Source organism: Mixophyes fleayi, chromosome 4, assembly GCF_038048845.1.
Source record: "Mixophyes fleayi isolate aMixFle1 chromosome 4, aMixFle1.hap1, whole genome shotgun sequence".
NCBI classification, from domain to species: Eukaryota; Metazoa; Chordata; class Amphibia; order Anura; family Limnodynastidae; genus Mixophyes; species Mixophyes fleayi.
In genome coordinates, this window is record NC_134405.1 from 83299431 (window position 1) to 83319735 (window position 20305).

General features: G+C 43.3%; 1 long non-coding RNA gene across 1 annotated transcript; it reads right to left on the minus strand.

The window, feature by feature from the left end:
* Positions 1-5305: 5305 nt before the first annotated feature.
* LOC142149902 (uncharacterized) lies at positions 5306-10975 on the minus strand. Its single transcript, XR_012690912.1, has 3 exons — positions 10910-10975; positions 6481-6585; positions 5306-5426 (listed from the first exon to the last, which is right to left on the minus strand). It is a non-coding gene; the product is annotated as an uncharacterized LOC142149902 (long non-coding RNA).
* Between the last annotated feature and the right edge of the window lie 9330 nt (positions 10976-20305).

Below are 20305 nucleotides of genomic sequence, written 5' to 3' on the forward strand. Positions count from 1 at the left end.
GGCTGACAGATGACACGGCCGCATCGCGTGTCACGTGAGCTGAGGCGGCCGTATCACATATATTGTGATGCGGCCGCCAGTGAAAATAGACTATATTGCATCCGGTAAAACTGAGCGGCCCAGGGGGCCGCTGCCCCCCTGCCCACTGGGCCAGCCCGCCCCTGCCTATTTCAGACAGTGCCTTCTGACTTCATACCCAATTACCATCATTACCTTCTCACTTGTGTGGTGGTAACACCTTGGTTCTCCTGATCAGCGTTGCTGCTGACATATTAATGTGTCTGACATATTAATGTACTTCTGTGGATTTCATTGACCCTGTGATTGTACCATCACTCAGATGACACTGGGACATCATCAGCTGGTAAGTGAGACACACAATGCAAACAGGGGAGAGCCGGGTTTTGTTCCGTTTACAGGATTTTGATACTGATAGGAAATCTTGATGCACTACTTTTAAAAGCATACGATAGATTCCTCTCATGTTTTGAAAAGGGATTTAAAAGGGTTTTAACACCTGGCCCGACACCCCATATGTATACCTCCCAACGCTTTTGATTGAAGAATAGGCGCAGAGTATGTGCACGGACGAGTAGGGGAACTGGCTACATCTCATCAGAAATGTGCCACATTCCCTGGGAGCATTCCTAGCACATTGAAAGCCCCTGTTAGATAAATCAGCAAAATTACTTGCATGCAAGCTGCAGAGAGATAAGGAATTATCAGACCATTTTTCAAGCTCAATTGAACTGAAACAACTCCCTAGATGACCCTCGAACTAAAACACAAAGTATCCTCCCTGCATTATAATTTTTTATATAACTGGCAAGACTGTTTGAATTACAAATCCGGACTTGTACCATACTTGCCAACTTTTTTGTACAAGTGATATGCAGCTGCGGAGGGGGGCATGGCACCACAAAATGCTTCATTTTGGCATTGGGGTGGAGCTAAAAGGAATCAATTTGTGGAAAATTGCATTATCAAGACCCCCATCCTGCATACTTTATTAAGCAGTGGGTAAGATGCAGGAGAATGTCCTGTTTTCCTGGAATTCAGGATCTCCCAGACATTCCAGGATAGTGGGAAGTATGACTTTTACAATGGCTAGATCACTTCCCCTCTCTGTCCTTGGAGATATTGCTACTATCCCTAATAGAATCCAGCGATAGTACAGGGAGTATTTATCACAATATTTATCACAATGCTACATCCTTTTCCACTGCCTCGGATGCTGTTCTAAAATAAAACATTTTTGGATCCAGGTTTGGACAAATGTGATCTAGGATTAGACAAATGCAATCAATATTAACTGCCAGCGGCCACCCAAGCTATTTAAGGGTATCTTGTCAGAAGTAGGTTCCCCTCGAAATAAGGATCTATCCTGTTTGTCTGAACTGTCATCTGTGCAATTACGGCTGTAACCATGTGTATGATCATTTCTGCAGTTCACTGATTCAGTTGGTTGCTATAATTATAGCAACCAGCATTGCTTTAACTCTCTGTAAGCATCAGCTATGCAATTACTGCTGTAGACATGCAGCTAATCATGCAGCAAACTTCTGATTGGCTTTGCTGGCTTTGTAAACTGCTCCCTGTTATCATTCCAGTGCTGGTGATAGTTTTTGCTTGATCTAGTGTGTCTTGTATCCTGACATCTTCTGATATGTGTACTTGGCCCTGATTGTTTAAAGGAACTGCTGTGTTCTACTGCATTCTGACCTTGGCTTGTTAAACGGGTCTGCTATCTCTGCCTGCCCTGACCTTTGGCTTGTATAAAAGGAACTGCTGATTTCTCCTGCTCCTAGCCTAGGCTTATTTGTTACTCTGTTTTGGCCCTTGCCTGTCTGGCCCTGAATTCTGTCAGTAACATCCTGGTTGCTCACTGCTTCCTACCATGTTCTGTCCACTCCACCAGGCAAGAACTAGATGAACAACTGCTACTACGAGCTTAAGTCCTGGGGGCAACAGAGTACTGTGGAATGTAACAAGTTCATCGGAAAGGGGGCTGCTAAAGGTGAACATCTGGCAAGCGGTTCTAGCAGATGAAGTTCTCATTCTACTCTGCCCTTAACAGAGCCCTAGCTACAAGAGCCTGCTACTCTAATAGTCAACCATTAGGAACTGCTGCCACTAGTTCCTGCTGTCACACTTCCTCTCCCTTCTGCCAGTCACCACAACTACCACACAACCCACCCCTGCTTTCAGAAACCAAGCCTACCACATTCCCCTACCCTGCTGCCAGACACCCTAACTACTGCACTCTCATCCTTGTTGCCAGACCAGGCATTCCATCAACCACACTCCTCCTCCCTGACACCCTAACTGCCATACTCCCTCTTCCTGCTGCAAGACACCCAATCTGCCACACTTCCTGTCCCTGCTGCTAGACACACCAACTGTCATACTCCCCCTATCTGCTGCCACACAAGTCCCGACTGCTAGTCACCCTATGCTGCCACTTGCTCTACTGACACATTTCCCTTCACTTCTGCCACACAGCCCCTGTTGCTGCACCTCCTCTGCCACCATCCTCTCCTACCAGACGTTTTCCTGATCTCCTTGCACTGCTTTCATAACTGCACTGGAGACAGAAGAGAGAAAGAAACAGAAAGAAGTAATTACATTACTACTGATATAGGTAAGTGTATGTACAGTATTTTTATAAATTGGTATTGCTATTATTTACTATATTTAGTTTATATTGCCTTATTATTATTATTATTATTATTGTTATTCTTCTTCTACTTATTATTTTTCGGATTAAAATATAGCTACAGTGTACCTTTCCTTTTTATAAAAAAAACTTAAACTTAATTTAAACAGTACTGCATTAAAATAATTCTTTATTCTAAGAATAAAGCATTTTTTATTTTTTTTTAATAAAAAATGTTGTCAGCTAGATGTTTAGAAAATCCCTCTGCAATCGAGGTCATAATATCCTTTTTTATCATTTAACTAAGACTTTGACTTTGATCGGTCCCTGGTTGATCCGCTCCATAGATAGCCAGCCAAGGTTGCCAGGTATTTTGAAATTTAATGGGTTTATCATTTATTATACTAGTAATATGTTCACAACGATAAGTCTGCCATATTCTGTTTATGATTTCAGTTAAAGTGGGGGGTTTTAGCTGTGTTAAGAATATGGCCCACAAGCGCTGCCGTTTGTTTACTAGTATCTGGGTCAGTTCTATGTAGGAGCGTATAAGAAGGGCAGGGGGGTAATTGTAGCTTAGTGACTTTGTGTATTAGATTATGAACTTTTTGCCAGAATCCCACCATCTTAGGGCATGACCACCATATGTAATGGAAGGAGCCCTCTTGCCCACAGTTCCTCCAACATAGGTTAGATGAATTGGGATAAATGGCTTTTAGGCGAGTGAGGACCAAATACCACCTATACAACAATTTAATAGCATTCTCCTTGGTTTTTTACACATATAGAGCTATTGGCGACACGTGCTCTAATCCTAGCCCATTCCTCCACCTCCAATACCTCTCCAAGGTCTTCCTCCCACTTAAGCTCATACCGATCCTTGTCAGGTTGACAAAATGCCACCAGGATGCTGTAAAATGTCGAGATTAAGCCAGTAGGGAGGGATTTCCTTACGCAGAAGGTTTCTAAGGGTGTAAGATGGTAAATGGTCTTAAGTGCTGGAATTGAATGATACAGGTGTCTAAGCTGTAGGTATTGGTAAAATCGGTTATGTGGGATACCGTGACGACGTTGGAGGTCCGCAAACTCAGGAAAAATACCTAAGCGGGCTACGTCTCTCAAAAACCTGAATCCACATGAAGACCAGAGCTGATAAAAGGATTGTTGTTGTCATGGGGGGAAATCAGGGTTATTCCATAATGGAAACATAATTTCCATTATGTGGAATGTTCGGGTACTGTAGTCCCATATCTGGAGTGACAAACGGGTAGTAGGTGGAAGTGAAGAGAGGGGCGGTCGGTGTTTGATCGAGACCCATAAAAGGGTATAAGGCGAGAGAATATGCATAAGGTTAGCCTCTATGTCAACCCATAATCTCATGCCAAGAGGAGAATGGAACAGGACTAATTGAGTTAGGTGTGCTGCGATGTAGTACTTAGAAATATTTGGGAGGCCCACCCCCCCCCCCCCTCCGAGGTTTGACGATAAAGCACGAGGGCTTGTATGCGAGGCCGCTTCCCCGCCCAAATTAATCGGGAGACCTGCTTCTGCAGAGTCTTTAGTGCAAGTGAAGGGACTCGAATAGGTAACGCCTGGAATAGATAAAGTATTTGTGGTAGTAAATTCATTTTTACCGCCGCTATGCGACCTAGCCACGAGATGTATAAGTTGTCCCATTTCTCAAGATCTCTTTTAAGTATATTCAAGAGCCGGGGGAAGTTGGCCGCATAGAGCTGATTATATTGTCTCGTTAAATAGATCCCCAAATATTTAAGTTTATCCAGCTGCCATCTGAAGGACGATTGACGTTTGAGGGAATCTAATAAATGAGGAGATATATTAAGGGGAAGGATTTCAGACTTATCCATATTAATTTTAAAGTTAGAGATTTCTCCGTATTTGTCTAGCTCCTCCTGTAAAGAGGGAAGAGAATTGAAAGGGTTGGTGATTGTCAATAAAATATCATCCGCGTACATGTAGATTTTATAGTCATTTACAGCCTTCTGAATCCCTACTATCATTGGGTTATTGCGAATTCGGGATGCTAGTGGCTCCATTGTTAGAGCAAACAGCAAAGGGGAAAGTGGGCAGCCCTGACGGGTGCCGTTCGCTATCTGAAATGGTTGCGATGCAGCGCCATTAGCCCACACTGCTGCCATGGGGTTATGGTATAGGGAGGCTAGCGCACACATGAATTGTCTTCTGAATCCCATTTTTTTGAGAGTTTGCTCTCATGAACGGCAGAATAAAGCATTTTTAAATGATATTGTTCTGGATGGTGTTATCAGAAATCAGTGCTTGATAAACACCCATTTTCTCCAGCAGAAGGGCTTTTTGCCATTTAATAAATCAGCCTCTGGACTCTATACTGAATACTACCTTTTAGGGATGGGCTGCTGCTCCTTTGCCAGTGCTGTGTTCTTGCCAGGCTACAGTTAACCAGCAGCCCCTGCCCACAGTAGGTGGTAAGGGGCATTTTGCCAAACAGAGACTTGAAAGCCAACCAAAAATTGCGTCTAGCTGTCCTCATAATGTGAATCCAAAATGCCCCACCCCCTTCAATTTCATTATTACCAGGGTAGGTAACCACTCCAAACAACTTCATGCTGGCAATAGACAGCATAACCAGCAACAATGGTATCAGCTTTATTTCATAAACAAGAGCCATCAATCTAGAATAAAGTGTTTGCTTTTCATAGAGATAAGCCTTTAGGTGAATGTTAGGTGAGATGAGAAGTGACTTGACTATAATCATGTTCTACTTGTTTACCTGGGGATGACAACAAAGAAGCAGGGTTAAGTTCATAGCATTTAGCAATATTAGGGAAACTTTATGCATGGTGTAAAGACCTGAGCTGCCATTATTATTATTATTATTAATTTTTATTTATAGGGCGCCACAAAGTGTCCGTAGCGCCGTACAGGGACAAACAAGTACAATACAAGGTGGGACAGCACGGTACAGTAAACAATAAGCACAGTAACTCAGTAAGCTCAAAGCACAGCTAGAGAGAGGGGGAGGGAAGACCAGCAAGCGCTGGAGCCCAAGAGGAAGGGCACGGATGACGGGGAGACCCTCAGAGGGGTGGGGGGAAAGGTAGCTGGAGAGCAGAGTTAGAAGTGAAGGAAACAGGAGGAGAGATGGCCCTGCTCAAGGGAGCGTACAATCTATGATATTGTTTACTTATATAGTGCCAATCAGTGATCGAAGTGGCCCGGTATAAAGGGTATGCCATACAGCCACTTCTCCTACTGCTTTGATTGCAAAACTATCTAATTCCATTCACTTACATTTTCTATACTTCTACTTCTAAATTTCCATTTCGATCATTGGCGCCAATCATATTACAAAGCACTGAATGTCAAATAATTTGCTGTAATAAGTTCTAATGCAAAATTATCACCCTCATGACAGAAAAGCGTTTAGAGCAGACGACAATGGTAGACAAGACTCATCAGAAAGGGCTGCAATAAAACTTAACTTGCATATACTCATACATGTAATAAAAATAGAAATCACTTGAGGAAAAAAGGGATCTCTTTGCAGTTATGCCATACCTCAATTATGCCATACCTCTTAACATTGTTAAAAAAAACTCCCATGCTTACACAAGAGTATGCAGCGCCAAAGAGGAGTCATGGCCGTCCCTTATAGAGGGTGTGGCCACTCCACATAGGGGAAGAGTCATGCTCATTCCCTTTAATACATTTGTTTTCCCTTATTCATATAGTAACACATTTCCCCCTCTCACTATTGTAAGGAGTGCTAAGGGAGACAAAGCCACACAGACTACAATCCCCTCCCCTACACCCCAATGACTCACCCGATCCAGAGGGAACACGATGAAGCACACCACCCTGTCCACGACCTGTTCTAGCCAAGGATCAATTTTACGTCCTCTCTCTGGTGCGACCTTCCGCACTGAGGCCTGTGGGAGAAACCAGAAGTGAGGATCTGTTTGCACCAGATGACAATATGTCTGAGACCATGACAAAGGGGCAGAGACACCCACTCTACCCCGCCAGCCCTTACCTCATTTTACTCTGGTCCAGAAACCGGCGCTACAAATACCTGGGACTAGAAACAGTTCCGCCCAAGTATTCTACTGGCCAATAGGCGAGGGCTCCCTCAGAAGTAGGGAAACCTAGTAGCTATACTCACCGAGTTACTTCCACTTCTGACTCCTGCTCCCTCGCGTGCCTCCGTCACCTGCAACGACAGCACACAGCCTCCCACCTACACTAACCATGGGACTATAGTGTACCACCCACAAGATGCTAAACAACAGGCGCCCTGATCCTACAACAACTAATGACCAGTCAGCGCAACTCTGCTAGCAACTGTATGTGGTATACTGCCTAAGTCGCCCGCCCTCTAACTGTGAAAGTACCAGCCAGTACTTACCCTCTACTCCGAGATATAGGCTAAACCTAAATCCCAGGATTTACGAAGAAGACTGTCTCCTCCCTAGGGGAACTTACACAGTACCAAGGACCAGTTGCAGATGCTGGACCGGGCCCACTGGAACAGCGCACCACCTGGCAAGACACCTCTGCTTGGAACCGTCAGTGGCCACTGCCGGAACTCAGACCAGACAGGCCCAACCCTATGGTAACACCGCCTGCACTGGAACCGCCAGACGAACCTGCCGGAACTCAGAGTCAGGCATCCAAGTGGAACTGAAGGAAGAATGGGCCGTACTGCACTGTCAATGGGGTAACCTATCAGTGCCTTGGTAACTCAGGGAGCTACGGGTCAGGAAAACTAACGCGTATCCTACACCTACAGTATGGAAGTGGGCAGATGCGGGAGGCTGCCATACTCTCCCGGGAGACCCACCCAGAATCTCCCGGACATTCCGGGAGAGTTGGCAAGTATGATTCAATTGTGTCACGTAAAAAAAACAATAGAAACTTTATTGTCCAATTACATTTATGCCAAGTGACTTTATACTTGTGTGCAATGACTAGCAATGGTAAAGTTACTGTCAAGACACATTTATTCAGTAGTTCATTTTATTTGTGTGCAGAGCCCAGCTTGGTTATAAAACAGCATAGTGCAAGGTAAAGCAACATTATATTATTCAGTCATTTCATTTAGTCCATATTGGCACTCAGTACCTGATACTGGCCCAGTACGTTTGAACAGTGTAAATTCTGTACAGTTTCTTTCATTTCTATTTTATTCATCAGTAATGAGTTTAACCACAATTTGTGTGCACAGTTTTAATTAATATAGCCCTCAGACAGGTCAAGTCAGTTCATCCCAAATTACTAAAACCACTGTAATCCATCAGTAATGTCCCATTCTTAGACCAGCTGAGATGTAATTACTTCCATACACAAGCAGATCAGGAGAAGAAATGAGGCGTGCAAATACATTGCTGGTAACATTGCTCTCAGTTCTACATTTTTGTCTGTGTGCTGCATCTAGGAAGTACACTGGCTTTGGCACATTCTGTAACACATTTTCATTTGGGTGTTGTGTTTTGAAAGGTCTATAAAAACAACTATGAATACAAAACCTTAAATAAATAGCACATTGGGGATATTTCATGATGCTGACTAGCTCGATGCAAAATTTGTCTTGACATAACATAGCAGCTTATTAGAGTGTTGTTCTGAGTTTTACATCTATCACTGGATGGATTTATGTAGCAAATAGGAAGCAATATTTAATCAAAATCATCATCATCATCAGCTACTTATTACGCGCCACTAATTCCACAGCAATGTACAGAGAACTCACATCAGCCCCTGCCCCATTGGAGCTTGCAATCTAAATTCCCTAACATACGCCAATGTGTATCTAGCAATGATTATGCCCCTTTGTTCATGGTGATTAGTAAAGACCCCTTATCTGTAGACAGCACAGGGGTCTCACGGCAGAGACTGAATGGCTGTCCATACCCCTGAAAGATAAGCTAGAGCAATGGCAGAGACAGACCCATCCTACTATCCAGTACCTCACAGCAAGGGAACCAGAGGGGGAATTAAAAGTGGTACCTGGGCATTTAAAAGAGACTTGAGTGACAGTACTGGATGGGGGGGTCACGTGATCCGCCTGTCAGAGTGGGTATTTTAAATAGCTTGCACTTTTTAGATGCTGCACTGACACTGTGCCTGTGTCAGTGCAATTTTGTTACTGTGCGTCTGACTCCCCTTCCTGGTCAGCCTCTGCCTCTGACTTGCTCCTTGTGAGTGTTTCTTTAATGGATCATCTGTGTACCATTCCCTGCCTATATGACGCTGAGCTGCTGGATTTCCTATGTATCGAACTTGGCTTGTCTGACTACGAATTGCTGGGTCACATGTGTACCAAACGTGGCTTGTCTGACTATGCTTTGGTGAATCTCCTGTGTACTGAATTTAGACTGTCTGATTCTTCTGTGCGTGACTACTCGTGTACCTAATCCTAACCAGTCAGTACTTTTTGTGCCAGATTCCCTGTACCAGATCCTTGCCTGCCTGTTTGTTCTATGCTACATCTGGTGTTCCTGATCCTAGTGCTATCACTATTTCTAGGCTATCTCCTGGGTACGTCATCCACCCTTAAGGCCATGTGTTACATCCCGAGACAGTCCAGGGGGCCGCAACCTGCGAGTTCTCAGCATCGAAGTCCATCCCGCCTTGTGAAAATTCTTGGGATATTGGCAGAAAGAGATGGCAGAGAAGATGAAACATACAACCATCTTTGCCATTCCCATGAAGCTGTACTAAATTGTAATGATTCCTTTGGACTCCATGGTATCCCTGCTTCCTTCCAACAGATAATGGAATTGGCATTCCACCCTAACTAAAGTTATGTGTCAGCATAGCTTAATGATATAGTTATGTTTAGTGTCTAAATAGACTGTCCCCCGGGGTGTAGTACTCCAGTCCCTCTGGAGCACAGGAAAGTCCTGTGCTACAGAGGATCTGGAGTACTGCCAACCTGAACAAATGTGCCATAGAAAAATAAGAAACCAAATATCAATGTGGGATGTCCAGTCTTGCATGGCAAGGTGGTACCTAGCACTTTAGCCATTTTGTTTTAAGGGTATCTCATCATCCAGGATGCCTACAACACAATGCAGGTTTTTTCCCCCAGACACGGCTGGAGCGCTGGACCACCTCGGCTGGTCTGAGATCATCCTCTAACAAGGGTGAAACTCTCAAATGTGGCAAGGTGAGAGTCTGTCACATATGAGGAAGAGGTTAACTTCTCTAGAAGCATGTGACAGCTCCTCCCCTTTATCACGCTCGTCCAGCCTATGAGGTTAAAAAGGCCCAGCAGTATATTGCAGAGTAGTATAAGAGTAAGCTACTAAGACAAAGGAGTGTGGTATGTTGGCTCTATAATGTTATATATTGTATAAATACTGTACATATCCCATGCACTTCCATATTTCCCCTTTCTTACTCATGTTCCTGTGTTTAGCTGTGTTTGATGTTCCTACACTTGGGTTAATAAAGCTGACGTTCAACTTTACACCTGTCTCAGGAGTCCTGACTCGATCCATGCCCTTCACAGTTACTTATCAGGGATATCCTTAGTCATCCCCCCAAAAATAGAGTTTGTTATCTATAGTGTATTTTTTAAAATAAATTAAGACAAATTAAATAATGAGTGTGTACTCAAGAACAACTGAAAGACTCATAGATGATTGGAGCAGATTAGATTAAAAAATAACAGCAAATATAAAAAATGCCTATAATAAATAAAAGTGTATCCCTAAAACCACAAAATAAGTGAAATGGTGCCTTACTTTTATTCAAGAAATAATTCACTAGAAAATAGATTGCACATCAAAAGCATTTACTTTGTTCATGAAGACAAACAGATGTGAAAGTTGCCATATATTTGTGTTGTAGGTTGTTTTGTATGTTACTGTCATGGTGTCATATGAGAGGACACCTTTCTGGCACAATCACCTCCTTTAATTGTCAGCTGGATAGAATTCCAGACATATGTCCTAACGGAGGGAGCCGACAGGTCTCCAGCCTCAATCAATATCTCACTGCATAACTCATCCATAAGAATATACTTATATATGCCAAAATATGGCCTGGCTCCGAACAGCAAAATGTATTCTGATCTGTTTTCCCAACTCTTCCCACAGTGACTCAGTCTGATTAAGATTATGCAACCCCGGGGGATTAATTAGCCTGTGTTTCCAAATCACACTGTGCCATGTTCTAGAGCTTATCCATATGGGTCTCCATGCTCTATCTCACTATTCAGGTTTGAAATGCCAGTAAAAGGGTTCTTACTGTCTCCCACTTGCTGCGTAATCTACGATAATGGCTGTCGATGTTTTGTCATCCAGTAGTTTGATACGTGCAGGGAGTCAGCTCTGATCTACTATCCCAAATTCCTGTTGATGAACAACTCCGGCCACCCCTACACCAGGCATCTTGCCATCAACTAGATAAGAGTCTTCAGGAATGTACAGTTACTCACATAATGCAACATAGATTCATGTATGCTGTGTGTCATTACTGTTTTGCATCTACAAATTATTTCAGTTTCAACACATTTTACCAAGGAATACAATTATTTTTAAGCAAATAAGTTTGATGTATGATTTTATCTTCATATGGAGTTGTGTCAAAGTCAACATACATGAATCAAGGCAATGATTTCTTAAATATTAGAAAGGTAACAGATTGCAAAGCAACTCTGATCATTTCCCTTGCACTACTACCTTTACCTTTCACTTAGTCACTCTCTATAGATGAGATATCCCTGGCACTCTAATTACTCTAGCTGGTTTGATTGAACAACAGCCTGCAACAGTACTCCCCTTAGCAGTTTAACTTTTTACACAAGTTATGCAAAAACTGCACAGTGTTTTACACCGCTCTCAACACAATGTATCTGGAAGAAATTACTTTGATATTTGCACCTCTGACCACTAGAGGTCGCTGCATTTGTGAACTTGCCCTCAGATTTGCCCTTATCCAAGATGGCCAAAATAGCATCAAGGAGAAACCATCTTGGAGCCTGTTTCCTGTTTGGGCCTATATTAGGCACTTCCTGGAACAGACATGTGCTTGAGTATCCTGCCTGCTCAGCTCCTACAACTTGCTGCACTTCCTTGCATTCATGTCTACTCTGCTTGTGTACCCACCCGGCAAATGTCTGACTACCCTGCATGTGTACCGACCAAGCGAAAGTCTGACTACTCTATTTGTGTACCGACCCAGCAAACGTCTGACTACTCGATGGATATCTACTTGGCTATTGGGCTTCAGATAATACCACCAGTATCATTACAGTATCACACCCAAACCCTTTAAACGTGTAACTGCACATTCATACTTTTAGCTCTCTTGTTGGTGCATACTGGTGGCCTGTGATCCATCACAGACTATGCCGATATATAAACTAGGCAGGTAATCTTTGAGTTGGACACAGTACTTTAAACAGCTGCCTCTTACATCCCAGGTGATCCAGTATAACTCTTCCCTAGAAACAATAGCACAACAGTCTCACTCTTTGCAGATGAGCAACTTGAATACAAACACAGTCACTGAAACATTATGTTTAATCACACACAGCAGGTAACAGGATACATCACTTGACTCTTGAAAAATGCAGCTACAGATTTCCATTTTGAGATTACAGATTTCTCTGTAATCTCAAAATGGCTGCTCCTCATGGTTGACTTCTCCCTCAAGACGGGGAATGAACAGATGGCAAACTCACTTCTCTCTGTTCAGCAGCTTTATTTTCCTGTAGTCCAACAACTTCTGACAGCAGTAGCAATTGGTTAGCTCAGCAAACATCTATATTACTTGAAGCAGATCAAGATCAGTCTCTCAAACATAACCACTCTCTCCCTAATCTCTATTGCACTTGCAAAAGATATCTCAGTCCAGCACTAGCAAAAGGGCATCCACATCTTCAGAGCTGCCTACACTTTCCCTGTACTCTTTCCTCTAAGAGTAGTATCTCAGTCCACCAGCAAATAAGTAAAATAACCAACAATATTTATCTGCAAATTCTCCACTCCAAAGCTCCTTGTTTGAACTCTACTTCAATGGCTGCTGTCTTCCATTCTGTCCTAAATGGCTATCTCTGTTCACATTATCTCTTACTGCTTAGGCTGCTGTCTCTCTCTGCTTCATATCTGGTTTCTCTCCTCTCACAAACTTGGTGTCTTCCTCCTTTAGCTTCTCTGTCTTCGCAGATTTCTCCCTCAGATTTCTCCTCACACACTTTGACTTTGTTCCCCTATTTTGGCGCCTTTTTCTCTCCCAGGCACATACACTGGGCTGGCTTAACTCCTCCTCCCCCCCCCCCCTTAGCAGTGAAGCTTGCTGGGAGATGTAGTTTTTTTTTACTATCTTGGCACATGTGCATTTGCACTGCGGTGTCTGCATCACATTCTCCCCCCTGTAGGACTGACACATGGCTGGCAAGATGATGGGCCACTTCCACACTTTGAAAACAAATTGAGGTTAGAACATTCTGCCCTTTCACAACTCCACGCATACATATATATGGCCCTGCCATTGTAGGGACTAGGGTGGATAACACTTGGGACCTCTGTCGCGCACCCTAACCAATCAATGGTAAGGATCATGGGGACTCATATTGTTCTTCTCCTCCAGTCTCCTGTGGCACACCTGAGACAGTGTATGAAATAAGTGGACATTAGTTCTTATAATGTTTGCACAGTTCTCTTCTTCAGACACAGATCATACCGGGGCTCACACTTGTTTCTCTTTCTTGACTCCAGCTTCTTTGGGGAATCTAAGTGGCTCAGTGACATACCGCACGTACAGATAGCTTTGCTCACTGAGGCCCCATATGATCAGTCCAGATAGCAGATGGATCTCAACTGCAGATAGATTCTCCTGAAACCAGTTCTCAAACACGATGGAGAACATTGAGCCACTATCCAGTAAAGCAGTATACTTCTCTCCATTCAATGGGGCAGTTATGTGTGGTTCAGGACCTACCAGGCCATGTGGCAATGGACTCCATTTGGCATAAGAGTTCCCCACAGTGTTCATTCTAACCTTGTTTCCTGATGGCTTGTCTTGGTGTGGGGAATACTGCAGTTACTCTCCTCTGCTCCATTGTGTTGAATGCTGCTGGGTGATGTGCCCTATTTGATCACATTCATAGCACCTTCTGGGGTCTCTTCGCCAGTCTTCCTCTCTCTTTAGTTGTGTCTGAAGGTGTGATCTTGGTGTCTCCTTGGCCTTCTGAACAGCTAATAGATGGTCTATCTGTTCATTTTCTGCATGTAAGATTCATAGCAATTCTTTCTCCTTTTTCACCACTCTATAGCTAGCTTCAACCACAGCTTCTTTCTGTTTCACCTTGTGAATCAATTGGTTAAAAGCGGGAGCTGGCTCTCTTGTCTGATCACTTCAAAGCTTTAATGCAACTGGATCCAACGAAAGTGCACCTGTCAGTATCTGTTGCATACGACTCTCATCTACTTCTTTAAGGGTTCTCTACTTCTTTTCATCCCGTTCTTTTCTACAATTCAGTACACTAGCTTATCCAACAGACATAGGTACTTTGACAGCTTCTCCCCCAGCTCTGGTCAAGTATTCTTTAACTTGTACAGGAAATCAGTAGCATCTTCTGAAGTCCCAAATTCCCTCTCTAAAGCCACTAAATAGTCTTGGATAGTGACTTAGGGGTCACACCGGCGAGTAGCCTGTATACTTTCCATTGCAGCTCCATACAAAAGCTACACTATCCTGTGCCTACTTGTGGGTTCAAAGCATTGCCACTCATCCATGTGTTGAGTGGCAATGTCTCTCCAGACTTCATAAACATCTCTTACCTGTGAGGACAGGCTTGACTCAGAAGAAAGGCCTCAACCTCCAGTATCTCCCTTCATGCTTTGTCTTTCCCAGTTGTTCTATCAGTTTGCTCAGAGAATCATGACTTTCTCCTACAGGAACAACAGCAGGAATCAAATCTTCTAACTTGGTCTGACCCTTCAGTAGCAATATGCCACTGTCCAGCCATCCCCCGTCTGTCCAGGACTATTGTTCTCTGCATCCATGGCAGCATGGCAGTCACCCTAGCAACATCTTCATCCGCTTCTTCACATAATTCACAACTCAGAACCATACACACTCATGATCTCTGGGGAGTCGCACTTCTTATGCTGCTAGCCATAAAATCTTTGTGGTAAACCCTCGGAGTGTGATGTCTCATTCTCAGCTCTACCTCCACTGTAACACTCCTTTTTCAGAATCCTCTGGAAATGGGTGTATGTAAATGGTGTGGGTGTAGGATTTCCTCTCACCTCTCTTGTTCAGAACAGTGGTTCCAACCAAATCTTGACATGTGACTTCTCTTGTGCTGAATGTCCATGACCACGAATCCCCAATCACTTTAGCAGCACACAAAAATGGTGTAGAAGCCAACTCAGCACTTTTATTAGCAAAGTATAGGGCAGAAACTACTTTTCTTATTTTATAGCAAAAATATATTTTTAACATGAAAATAATGACAGGACAAAAAATTTTAAAGTATAAGAATAAAGGCAAGGATTTCTTACATTTTTGAAAGCTAACAGTTTGCATAGCATAATTTACTTTGCACTACTACCCAGGGCCAGTGCAAGCTTGCTCGGCACCCTATGCAAAGCTTAAGCCTCCGCTCTCTCCCCTCTGTCTGTAGCCTCCATTCTCTCCCCTCTGTCTGTAGCCTCCATTCTCTCCCCTCTGTCTGCAGCCTCCGTTCTCTCCCCTCTGTCTGTCTGTAGCCTCCGTTCTCTCCCCTCTGTCTGTAGCCTCCGTTCTCTCCCCTCTGTCTGCAGCCTCCGTTCTCTCCCCTCTGTCTGTAGCCTCCGTTCTCTCCCCTCTGTCTGTAGCCTCCGTTCTCTCCCCTCTGTCTGTAGCCTCTGTTCTCTCCCCTCTGTCCGTAGCCTCCGTTCTCTCCCCTCTGTCTGTAGCCTCCGCTCTCTCCCCTCTGTCTGTCTGTAGCCTCCGCTCTATTCCCTCTGTCTGTCTGTAGCCTCCGCTCTCTCCCCTCTGTCTGCAGACTCCTCTTTCCTGTACTCACCTTAGCTTCTTCACTTTTCTTCCTTTCTCTTCTTGCGCGCCTTTCGTTTCTTTTTTCTTCTGTCTCCTATCGGATCCTCTACACTGGCAGCGTCGTGATGTCACGTTGCTGCCAGAAGGCAGGCGCCGGGTGTATTTTAAAATGCGGTGCTGCGCTGTAGCAGCACCGCATAATTGAGGGCAGGTGGCCGATCTGCCCTAGGCGATCGCACCGCCAGCATTTATTTCTAAATTATTACTGGGTCCCCTGCTTCAGTGCCGCCCTCCAGAGCCCGGCGCCCTAGGCAACTGCCTAACCTTGCCAAATGGGAGCGCCGGGCCTGCTACTACCTTTACTTCTCATTTAGAGCCTGATTCATTAAGACACATAAATGCCGATACTTGCCATATTTTTTGTTAAATTGCACTGTGCATTCGCATAAACGAACTCTTCGAACACATATGAAGGAATTCAATAGGCCCGCGCACGATTACCATTACTACAGTAATTGTGTTCATTATTACCATTAGTACGTAATTTCAATGCTGATTTTCGCTCACAGCTCTGAGAGGCGTAAGCAGAAATCCACGTAAAATTTATTGTACTAATGGTAATTGTGCGTGGGCCGCTTTACTCTCACAAGTAAAGAGGTCAATTGAATTCCCCCCATAGAACACTTCCAAAAGCCTACAATTTTATGGTCGGAATGGGGTGGGCATGTGGTGTATGCACATAGTCAATGTACAGTAAGAGTGTGCCAATGTTGAGTGCACGCAGCAGTGTCTGATTCAAACTTTGGACGTCTCTAAGGTATGTGCCACTTCCAACTACGTAACATTGCCCGCATCCAGCTCTTCCTATCTTAGGGTTCCACTAAAACCATTATCCATGCACTCATTATTTCACAACTTGATTACTGTAATCTTCTCCTCACGGGCCTCCCCTGCTCTCACCTTCCTCTCACCTCGCTCTCCTTCGTTCTATACTTAATAATAATTATTATAATAATAATAATAATACGGCCGTGCATATGCCCAAATTACGTGTGTTTTTAAAAGAATGCAAAAGTGTGCCTTAATGAATCAGACCCTTAATGCCTATAGACAAGGTATCTCTGGCACTCTCTAATTACTTTAGTTGTTTGATTGAACAACAGCCTGCAACAGTACTTCTTTTACACATGTTATGCAATACTTTGACAATATTTTAAATAATTCTCAACACACTGTACACACGCAAACCCTTTTTAACATGTTAATGCACAATAATACTTTTAGCTCTCTTGTTGGTGCGTACTGGTGACCTGTGATCCTTCATAGTATATGCATATGCCTAGAGTAGGCAGATAATCATTGGAAACAGTACTTTCTACAGGTGCTGTTGAACAGAGACCTCATACATCCCAGGTGATCCAGTTACCACTTTTCCCTAGAATCAATCACACAGTTGAACAATCTCACTCTATGCAGATGAGTAACTTGAATTCAAACACAGTCACTTGAATAAATGATGTATAATCACAAACAGCAGATAACAGGATACATTACTTAATTCTTGAAGAAATGCAGCTATAGATTTCCAAAGCAAATAGCACAATTTTCACTGTAATCTCAAAATGGCTGCTCCTAATGGGCTGAATTGTGTTCACACAAAATGGTGGGTAGCAAGATCAATTCCCTCTGTTCAGCAGCTTTATTTTTCCTGTAGTCCTACAACTTTTGACAGCAGTGGCAATTTGTTAACTTAGCAAACATATATATCACTTGAAACAGGTCAAAACAAGTCTATCAAGTCTAACCACCCTCCCTCTATTGCCCTTGTCCCTGATAGCTCAGTCCAACATTAGCAAAAGGGCGTAATACAAATCCACATCTTCAGGATTTCAGGACTCCCCACACAATCCCTTTACTCTTCACTCTAAGGAGCAGATTCAATTAAGATAAAATACAGCGAGGTGTCTACGGAACGGCGTGTATTTTTTTGTTTTTCGCAGAAATCTCTTTCAAATGAGCATTAATTCTTACTACCGGTAAAAATGCACGGCCACAATGTTCCTCAGAACATTGTGGCCAATTGAATCTTCCCCTAAGAGTAGTATCTCAGTCCACCAATAAATAAGTAATATAGCCAGCTATACTTATCTGCAATTCCTCCACTCAAAATCACCTTGTTTAAATTCAATGGCTGCTGTCTTCCATTCTGTTCCAAATGGCAGCTTCAGGCTTCTGTTTTTTTCTCTCTTCACGTTATGTCTCTCTCACTGCTTTGCTGTTGTCTCTCTCTGCTTCAGCTCTGTTTTTCTTCTTTCACAAACTTGATGTCTTCCTCACTCAGCTTCTATGTCTTCACAGACTTCTCCCTCAGATTTCTCCTTATACACTAAGGGGGGTATTCAATTGACGGCGGGATCGCCGAAAATCCAGCGCTCTAAAAATATTACCATTAATACGGTAATCTGCGCGTAAATACCATTAATACGGTAATTTACTCGCTGGATTTCAGCGAGATATTACCGTATTAACGGTAATATTTTTAGAGCGCGGGATTTTCAGCGATCCCGCCGCCAATTGAATACCCCCCTTTGACTCCATTTCCCTGTTTTGGTGCCTTTTTCTCTCAATTTGAGCAGGCATATACACTGGGGTTGCTTAATTCCTCCTCTGGCCTCTTCCCAGTAGCAATGGAGCTTGCTAGGACATGTAGTTTTTCTTTAGTCCCAGCATATGCAGAGTTACAGCGGCACCTGCATCACATCTACTTGTGGATATGAAGGAATCGACTGAACTTCAATACTCTGTGCTGCTGGTAATATTGTAATGCGCTTATTGGCAGTTTTTCTACCCTTGTTCACTTCATCTATAGCTTGTCCGTGCGTGTCCAGTTTTGAAGAATGAATACTGCTCTGAATCTAGTAAAACACTTCTAATAACAAAATGGCTTAAGTAATTGTGAAATTAAAATGGAACACTAAAGAAGGTATTACTGTATTTTAAAATGGTCCAATTAACAAGTTATGAGATACATAGGTCTCCTTTATAGGGTTCTTCAGGTTTAATTAAGCTTTGTAAACTGAAAAAATGAAACATCAGCAGCAGCAGCAGCAGGTATTTATGTAGCGCCACTAATTCTGCAACATGATTACATGTTTAACACGTGTTTCCTTGCTCCTTCCTGTACCATCTATATGCAATTTATTGAGGATTATTTTGTTGTGTTGTCAACATATTTTTAGGGTCAGTGTCTCTGAGTAATTCAACTGCTCTGTGACTTCCTATGATAACTCTACCAGGCGCGAGCTGGCAAGTTTCAGCCCGGGGGAGCGCACAGGTGGCTGCATCACATGACACGCGATGCGGCCTGCGGGGGCGATGCCCCCCTGCCCCCCGGCCCAGCCCGCCCCTGAACTCTACCATGGAAACTACAGAAGTTTCTAAATTTTGAAATGAAGCCCCGCAATTGCTTTTTTATTGTCCATTCTTAAGGGTATGACAAGCTTAGGATTCCTTCAAAGTGTTAAATCTGAACTAGCTGGAAATTATCCAACGTAAGCTATAATTAAAATATAATTTACATGTAAAAGAAAAATGGAGGAGGAGGCGCACAATAGTGTAGTATATTGGTATAATATTGGGATCACACAAGAACCCACAGTAGGACCGGAAACACCAGTGAAGAGGAAACCAGGAAACAAAAACTGTAATATAACATCCAATGTGTAGATGTAGAATACAAGTTACAGCTTATTCTCAAACAGAGTCACAATGGGTGAACTCGCAGTATTTCCATATATTAAACACCCAGGACACACTTATGCAGATGTATGCGTACCAGATAGCAAAACCTTTAAGCTTTGTGTACGTAGATATCCTTCATCTGGTCACAAACGGGTCACACGACTGGATACATAACTGTCAGCGGACTCCGCGATGGATGAATAGTGGCGATAATCCTAGTAGGCAGCGGTCATATAATTTACATGTGTTATGCAAATAAGTATAATTCAACTTTGTCATTTTCTTCATTGTAAAAATGACAATGTTTTCACTATAGCAATATTTGTATTGTTATTGTTAGAATGTGGCTGCCCTTTAATATATTGTTTAGTAACACTGAAAGCATTGGCAGAACTACAGGGGGTGCAGGGGGTGTGGAATCTACAGATCCCACTGGTGTTTGGAAATGCCGATTGCCCCCCGCCCTCCCACCTCCGTCCAAGGCCTCCACTCCCCTGTTGGACCGCAGAAGCTCAGAAGAGGCCCATGCTCAGGTCTTTTGAGAGCAGCGGGTTGTTCAGGAGGTTAAAGTGGCATTTACAGGCCCGTACCCAAATTTTGCTATGGGGTGTCAAAGTCAGCAAATTGGATAAAGTCATTTCAATTAATATCGAGCAAACTTGGTTGTCTTTGTCTGAAAATATGCGTAGAGCACGCTACGGCGTGGAAGGGAGTGTCCAGCCGCAACATGTGGCAATAAACAGTTTCTACACTTTTACACACATTCGCACAAACATATACATTTGTAAATAGCACACATTAATTGTAGTTGCAACACAGTCATTTATGTCGAAATATAGTAGCATTCATGTTTAATATTATAAGTTATATGCATACTAGTGAAACCTATGGTTCAGGTTAAAGGAAATGTGT